This window comes from Anas acuta, chromosome 18 (assembly GCF_963932015.1).
Source record: "Anas acuta chromosome 18, bAnaAcu1.1, whole genome shotgun sequence".
NCBI lineage: Eukaryota > Metazoa > Chordata > Aves > Anseriformes > Anatidae > Anas > Anas acuta.
In genome coordinates, this window is record NC_088996.1 from 10,975,711 (window position 1) to 10,984,462 (window position 8,752).

General features: G+C 43.5%; 1 long non-coding RNA gene across 1 annotated transcript; it reads left to right on the top strand.

Moving 5' to 3' along the window:
* Positions 1-225: 225 nt before the first annotated feature.
* Positions 226-7,581, top strand: LOC137841884 (uncharacterized). Its single transcript, XR_011088820.1, has 2 exons — positions 226-6,080; positions 6,170-7,581. It is a non-coding gene; the product is annotated as an uncharacterized lncRNA (long non-coding RNA).
* Positions 7,582-8,752: the final 1,171 nt, after the last annotated feature.

The following is an 8,752-nucleotide window of genomic DNA, read 5'->3' on the forward strand; positions in this document are numbered from 1 at the left end:
ATGTGCTATCAAGCAACCTGTCTCCTCTTCCATCACATGCCTGATTATCTCACTTTTTTCCTTATTTCCATTGATCAGATGGATCCATAGATCAATTTTATTTATTTATTTATTTGTTTATTTTAATTTATTTCCAAGTTGCAATCTTTTCTTTCAAGGTCCCCTTTCTCCTCTCAAATTTGTCTCTTTCCTTGTTGAAATTTCTGAAGGGCTGATGTCCTCAGGCCAAGGTGCACTGTGCTGTTTTCCATCCGTGAGATAACAGCAGCTTGCAATCCAAAGCAGGGTCTGCTCTGCTGGCATTTCATCCCCCTTCTTTTTGGATTCAGTAGTAGTGGTGGCTCAGAGCTGGAGGGCCAGACCACGCTCTGCTTTTTGGTGGTGAAAACCCCTCAGATCCATCCAGAGATTTAACTGGAGTAACACTGAGAGAAAAGATCAGCTCAGCATGTCCAAGATTATTCGAGTTGCTAATATTCCTGACAAAAGGAAATGTTTATACCCATTCGGATGTTTTCCACTTTCTCTTTGAAAATACAGCTTGCCTTCCCAGTGATAGGAAAGAGGCTTGCCTCACCTCCACCTCTTGTACCTTTGCATGATATTTTTTCAAATATTTCTCAGACAGCATTTACAAAACTTGTGCTGGCAGCCTCTTGCTAATGCTTTTTAGCTTTGAGAAAGCTTGTGTTTTTTGGAGTGCATTTTCATTCAGTGCAAACAAGCAGGCAAGATCCTTCACCTTGGTGATCTTCTGTTTTTATTTTAGCGTAACTGTAAAGCAAAGCTGTAATTTCACTTCAAAGGAAATATTCTTTTTCCATTTCTATTTACCAACCTGTATCCCCACTACTTTTCTTGACTACACCAGTTGAATTTCAGCCTAAATTCCTTAAATTTTTGCCACTGGATGAGTGAAGGTATGACCTTACAAGGAGCTGCTGCATCCGTGGACTTTTGCACTGTGGCCGTGGCTTTCCTGAGTGGTGCTTGATGGGCTGGAGGTGCCAGTTCTCCATCACCTTCACTTGTGAGATAGCACAGAGACCTCTGATGGGGTTGGGAAAGGAAACAGAAGGAAGGAGGAGAAGGGGAAAAGGCTGGTGAATGACCATGTAGTGCCTTGTGGGCCATGCCAAAGGGAAACCCAACAGGCTGGGCTGCAGCTCGGGCAGGGGGTGTGAGTGAAGCGAGGTGGGGAGGGCTCCTGGCTTCGTCCTGCCTATGCTGCAGCAGCGACTTCTGTACAGAAAAGCAGCCAGAACAGCAGCAGCCAGTGACAGCCGTTGAGCAATGCCCTTGTCACAGCGCCAAGGAGAGGGGTGACAGATTTTCTGGTGTGGAACCTGGCTCCCGAGTCCTGGAGAAGGAGAGGAGGGCTGGTCCAAATGCATGGAGCTTCCATCAGGAGCATTCAGGCTGTTTTCATCCTATAGCACAGACTGAAATCAAGGCAAGACAGGTAGGTGCCTCATGCGTTTTAACTCTCCAGCCATGGGGCATCAAAAACTTAGCAAGAAGGTGCAGAAAGAACCAAAAATCACCACTATCTAATAATTCTATTGAGCCTCTATGTTATCAGAAGATATGTGGTGAAGTAGATTATATTCAAGCAGAGTTTGGAATAAATCTCAAACAAGTCCTTTGGCTGAAGCATCCTTGAACACAAGATAAAGAAATTTCTATCCCTTAGATATGTTCTGTCAACCAAATGTAGCTTTTTGAAATTTATAGTTTTTGCAGAAATCAGGACGACATATTTTAGGATAGTCCAGACATCTCTGGCTGCCTGGATTTCCTCGGTTTAGCTTTGTTAGTTCCCCTCCTCCTTAAAAAAAATAAAATAAAAAAATCAAGAACCTTCTTAACCTCTTCACTGGGTACAACTTACAACAAACAAACAAACAAACAGTCTCCATCTGGAAAAAAAATCTGGCAAAGAAAATATTGTTAGGGAAAAAAAAAAAGGGGGTTCTCTCACAGATATTAACCATTACTCTGAGAGATGCATTCGTCCTTCAGAAATGAGCAGCTGTGTAAATCATTAGGAGGTTGCTAAGGATTAAGGCTAGCCAAAATATGTTCTTTTACTGTCTTAAATTTCCTCAATGTAAAATAAATGTAAGCTAAACTGCTCTAACTGCGGATGCTGCCACTGCTTACACAGTTTTGATAGGGATGGATTAGGTTCCTTCTTAAATTGATTTGATACCTGCAGGTGTGAACACATGATACGGCACATCTGTAAGGGGAACCGGAGTCACAGGAAAGTGCTCGGAGCCCACGTGCTCCAGCTCACGGCCAGGGCTGGCTTCCCTGCACACTTCTGTGTCATAGTTATGGGAACCCAGGATAATCAGGCACAAGGTACGTGTAGCTCCCCATGGTTATTGGGCTGTGTATTTTTGAAGTTCTCAAGAGAATAACCTGCTGAATGTTAGCATCTTTGAGTCCAGGATAGGGCTCTGGTTCTGTACCGCAGTCCCAGGCGCATGGTGTTCCTGAGCCACAGGCTACAATTTTAACAGTAAGGGATGTTAATGCCTTTTGCCACACAAGAAGTTTGTTTCATTCTTTTAATGCTAAGTGTACATTTATCCAAAAGGCAACCCCCTCCCCCCCCAGCCTTAGTTTTCATAGCTTTGTCTCAGCTCAGCTCTATGCCTCCTTCCATCAAAGCCAGAGATGGTGTTTTACAAGATCACCCCAAAAGGGCAGCAGCAAGCTGAGAAATGGTGATTTGAGTATATTCTGATAAAACTCCAGTTTGTGCTTTATAGTTGCCTATTTCCTCACCTTCCTTAGAATTTTATTAATTCTGGTAAGAAGCGTTTATTCCTTGACTCTAAGTGACTTTTTGACCCTTGGTAATGTTTTTCTGTCCTTGATGGATCTTGATGCAGACTTCTTATTATCATCAGCTGTGCGTGAATGCTTGATAATAGGTCTGAATGAAAAAGGGCAATATGCACCCCTATGAAGAGCTCCTCTGAATTCCTTGAACCCTAGAAATGCTCCCAGGAATGCACATGGCTTTAGAGTGGAAGCTGTGCGGGGCAGCAGGGCTGGGCAGGACAGTGGGAAGCAGGGAAGCTGTCACCCTGTGCTTGGTAAGCCTGCTGCCTTCCAGCACAGCTCAAAAACAGCTGCTGGGGCATAAACCACACTGCCTGTCGACTTTCCATGGGGACTGGGTTGCAAGCAAGCAGGGATGCTTGTTTTATCCATCCAGAAGCTGACCCACTGTGCCAGACAGGCTGCTGCTGCTGCAGAGTGGCCACAGGTTGCAAATACCCACAGGGAAGGAGGAAGAGTGGATGGCTGCAAGCAGCAGCCTCGGTTTTGAGGACCTCCTGTTGCCTCCTCCCATCGCTCTCAGCTCCTGATCCCTCCGGATCTTGTACCTACAGGACGCGGGGAGATGCAGCCAGCACAACCCAAAGCTCTGGCTGAAGCAGCACTGGTTGAGCAGAAAAGGCAAATTCCATTCTTGTAGCACATGCTGTTTTGCAATCTCATCATTTCTCTGGACCTTGCTTACAGAAGAAGGCATGGCAGTGAATCAGCAAGTTAAGAAAGTTAACAGTTACAACTGCAGCAGTTTAATTATAGCAAGATCTTTACCTTGCAGAAATAACAACATTTTAAATTAGATTTCAGTCACACTTGTCAAGAAGAAGACAAGTCTAGAGATCAGAAATTCAGACTGTGTCACTTTGGGCGATCTGCTTTGCATCATGTGCTGAATTGGCTTGGTTAAAAGGAACAGCTGGCAAGAGGCTTTTGTTTTATTTTTATATTTTTTTGCTGATCAATTTTAAATCAAATTCTTTCAGATGTGTTTTGCTGCTAGCAAAGGCTCTCTGCTGCCTGGTTAGTGTGTTTGTGTAATTATTTTAGGTGTTGTTTGGATGTGCATATGATGCCAAACAGTGTAACTGGATGATGGAGAGCCCAGGCCAGGTGACAGTGGTTCACAACTCCAGGCATGCAGGCTTTGAAGCTTTAGCTGCAGACTTTTCTAGCATCCTTGCTGTTAATTAGTCTTCAGAATTTAATAATTCAATACTCTTGCTGCTACAGCATGACAACAGCGAGCATAGCTGTTTCGCTGTAGATAACAATAACAAAATATTCCTAATTTAATATTCTTGTTCTCTCCCAGCACCCCAGCCAGCCCCCCTCCTAAATGGCAGCTGCTTTAAAGCTCAGCTCCTGCAGAGGCCTGGGCAGCATCCCCATGGCTCTGGGTGCCCGAATTCAGCTGACAGCTGGTGTGTGTCAGAGGTGTGCCCCCAGGGCTGGCACACAGGTACTAGACATTGCCCTCGTGGTTCCTGAAACAGGTGAAGCCACTGACGTCAGTGGGTGTACTGGAATTGGGCAGGTCAGATATGAATGAGGGCAAATGCAAGGCGAGGGTAATTCAGAGGCCACTTCACATTCCTTTTCTTGAGGCTGAAGCTTATGGGGTTGTGTGGTTTTGCTGTGCCACGTTCCCCCTGGAAACAGGAGTCACACTGTCACTCCTGCACCTGGAGGGAAGGGAGATATGGAAAGTATATCACTTTCCACCACACAAGCAAAAAATGTCCTGTAAATCTGTGAGATGATGGACATCTGGGTGTAGTAGCACAAACACTGCACGGGCTGAGGAATGACTGACAGTCACTGGACGGAGCATTTCACTCCCCTGGAGAGCTGCCAGTGGGGTGATTAAATCCCACAGAGTACCAAGAAGACCTCACCCAGGATATCAAAGCAGCCCCGTTGCTTCCATGGAAACTGGAAATGCTGTGTTACGGCATGTGCTTTAGCCTCACCCAGAGAAATGCACAGCCTGTTCCAAGAAGTTCCATTGAAGCAGCAACAACAACAAAAAATGACAGAGCCAACCCAAAGCAGAGGTCAGGGGAGTGCAGCTGAGAGGATGCTTTGTTGTCCCTTCATCCTCTCGCTGCAGAACGACACGAGAGCAGCACTGCATGCTCCACCAGCTGTGCCAGGTCCTGCCTTGCCTCCTGCGCTTGGTCGAAGAAAGAAGTGAAGTTTCCACGTCTTACTCTGTCTGCACGGGATGTCAACCATTAGTATTCATAACATATTGGCAACTCATAAAAAAAAAAAAAAAAAAAAAAAAGCGCTTCTTTTTGGTTAGAGAGAATGTAACAAAATAAATAGCATCTCTTTGCTAAAGATGAAATACCTAAATTATAATCAACAAGTTTACTTTCCTTGAGTCAGAAACCATGAATCATCCTGTAAAATCAGATCAAATTCAAGATTAGTTTCTCATGGTATTGCTGAGGAATTTCAGATATTTCCATTGGGAAAAGAGTTATTTCTTTAACCGTCCCAAGGTTAGTTTGTTTAGTATTATTTTTTTCTTGCATAATGAGGGTTGCCCAAAGGTAAGGAATGTCAAGATCTAAATGTGGAGTGAAAAAAAGAAAAAAAAAAAAAGTAAAAAAAAAAAAAGTAAAGAAGTGAGATTAGGACAAGATTAAGAGAACAAAGTTAAGTGGAGACACAAATCAGACTATTCCAGCTAGGCAGAAAGTTCATAAAAGCTTATGACTGTCTTGTTAAATACTGCACAAAAATATATCAAATCTCTGGCTATGGGACACTTCTCCAGCCCGTTATATGTGTTGTAAATAGTGCAATGGAGCAAGCTATTAGCACAAGTTTCTGAAGTTTTCTGTATTGTGTGGCAGTCTTGCAGCTGCCCAACATCTGAGATACATGCTAAGGTATCAATAAACCTGTGAGATTACTGAGAGCATTGTTACCAGGTTCTATTGCAGATGCCAGAACCTGAATTATTCCAAAGCATTTTGCAAATTCGGGGGCCATTTGCTGCACTCATTTGGGGGAAAGCAGGCTTAAAAACAGGTAACATATTGCCTTTTCTTTATACCTGCTGATACTGGCAGGTCATACTTCCTACTCGTGTGCTGCCCAGCAAAACAGCTCCCTGTCCACGTGTCCATCTTCATCGGACTGTTGGCTCACTGACCCCGAACTGGTGGTATTGTTGTGAAATCAGAGGCAGTGAGATGAGATACAGCTTCAGGAAGGTAAGACATCTCTTTTGGAATAAGTTCTGAGAAATGCTGTTTTTATTCCTGCTTTTGAATTTTTGAGTAGTTTTGTCCTTTCTCCTAAGGTGCCAACATCTGGTAGATGGACCAAGATCACAATGCGTTTTTAAGGAAAGTATTTTTCTAGCCCAGCTCTGGAGGACTCCCTGACTACACAGGAGCCACAGAACTTCCCATTTCTTCACCAGTGACCTATTAATGATGCTGGACAGTGCCTACATGCTCACCTTCAGCTTTGTGGAGGCTGCTGCCGGTTTTGTAGATCTGAGGCAACAAAATGCTGGTTCTTGACCTGGCCGATGGAGCATCGATATGAGCATGGCTGCAAGGACAAGCCTTCCCCATCCTCCATCAAGCCTGCATGCCATCAACAGCCCCAAAGGGGACAGAAATGTGTGCCCAACACTCATCCCACCCCACAGCAGCCATTTCGGAGTGGCACATGGCTGGAGACCATCCTCTGCTTTCTGCCATTGTCAGCAGCCCGTGGCAGGAGCATCCAGAGGGTGATTCATCCACCCACCCTGGACGGGGTGAATCACCCGCTGAAAGCAGCCGTCTGCCCTGGGGGACTCGGGAGGAACTGTAGACATCCGTCTTTAAATAGATGCCTGACTTTAGATCAGTAAACTTAGGGGAAATGAATCCCATCCTATGGGTTTTGCTACCTCAGGTCAGCTAGCAGAGTTCTATTACTAGGGTTTTTTTGGAATATTCTTCCAGTCATGACATACATAAAGTCAGGCAAAGTCTTGTATGCTACAGGGACAATGATGGGAATTTTCTGAAGTGGTTTATTTTTATTTTTTTTGGTTAAATAAAGCCTTTAGCCAACCACACTGAATCAGTGGTGCTGAGCCATAGCAGAACGTGAAGCTACAACTGCATGGGTAGAATTTTTGATGCAGAGGGTGAATAATATTTTGAAGTGAAAAGTATCATGCTATTTTCACCTCCTGCTTTTCAAAGGAGTAGGAGAAGAGAGAGAGAAGGTGCTCATTGAAAATCCTGAGTTAGATTTTTAATAATGTCGTTTTTTTTCCCCTACTGTTATCCCCCCCTTTTCCTTCACATAGTGAGAAACTTCCCAAGGTTGCCAACGGCACTAAAGCAGTCAGTCCACTTTCAGAATTTCAGTCACCTCTTAAACACTTAGAGGCTGAATTGAGTGAAAACCCGTTTTCAGAAGAGTTTCCAAGGAAGTAGAAAGTTTCCACACCCTGAATCTTGCACTCAAAGAAATGGAAACTGGCTCGTTGCTGCCAACAGCCTGAACTGTTGTATAGCAGGCTGCTGAATGTTATATTCTGTAATAAAAAAATGTGAACATGCTTGGTGCTATATTAAAACACACAAATGCACTTTGAAAAATGTAGCTGAATTATATATGCCTTTTTTTTTTTTTTCTCCTTTTATTTTCTAGGCATAGTGTTTTTTTTTATCTGCCTGATAACAAATAAATTCTGATGGAATCCCACAGCTTGTGTTTTGTGAAAGTTCAAGCTTTATGATTACAACGATCCTGTCAAAAAAAAGATAGGAAGGGCTGTGCCTGACACCAAAGCCACAAGTAAATGTGTTGGCCCAACTGTTCACAAATGGCTAATTGCGGAGCGTAGATGCTCTGTGATCTTTTACTGATCTTAGTTGTTTGTGCTTTACAATGTAAAGCCTGGACTTCATGCAGTGCTACAAGGAAAAATGTTCAACAGGACAAGGAGTCTAAAGATTTTATTCTGGAGATCACAGCTATATGGAGACTCCTTCCTACACAAGTAATGCACCTGGGGGCTGAACCCCAGGTCAGCGGGGTGCAGTCCATGTGTCCAGGGTTTTTTATTCCTGGGGTTTTGTGTTCCTTCATGTGGCAACACCCAACTGGGACACCAGAGGTAACCCACTGGGAGGCTGAACTTCACAGCTGACCAAGTAGCTCCCCGCTGGACAGGGTTTGTTTCACTGGCTGGGCTGAGCAGTCAGTGCTGGCAAAAGGCATTTATGGATGTTCATGACGAAAAGACCGCTGAAGAGCTTGGATGGAAAAGTCCTACCAGAAACAGATTCAGCTTTCTGTCATTTCTTAAAGACTTGACCATACCAGAAGAAAATTTATAATAAGTAAAAGTTAGAGTTTGAAAAGCTTTTCCTTTCTCTTCCTCCTTTCTATTTAGTGTAGGAAGATTTATTGCTTACAATATTCCATTTAAAGACTACTTTTATGCAAGGATAAATGTAGCAAAGTGGAAGACAATATTGCATTTTAAAATTCCACCTCATTCAGCGCTTGAAGTTCATGGAAAAAATGTCCCTGAACTTAGAGGCTTTGGGTAGGACATTATCAGGTTTCCATTGTTTGACCCTGATTGCAGATATTGCTTCTATACAGTAACATAGCTGATGATCCATTCAGCCCCTTTATGCCAGTGGCTCTGTCTGATTTCCAAATCAGAGGAGAGTGTAAATAACAAAACCGTGTAGGGTTTGATAATGAAGTTGCTTAGCATGCTGGTTGAGGAACCAGAGAAAGCGTTCAAGGATGTTTTGGGATTCCTCTGTGTTAAACACTGATATTTGCTGCCAATGTCAGGCTTAGTCTTGTTATCATTTTGGTACAGCACAGTAAAGCTGAATTAAATTATTATAATTAA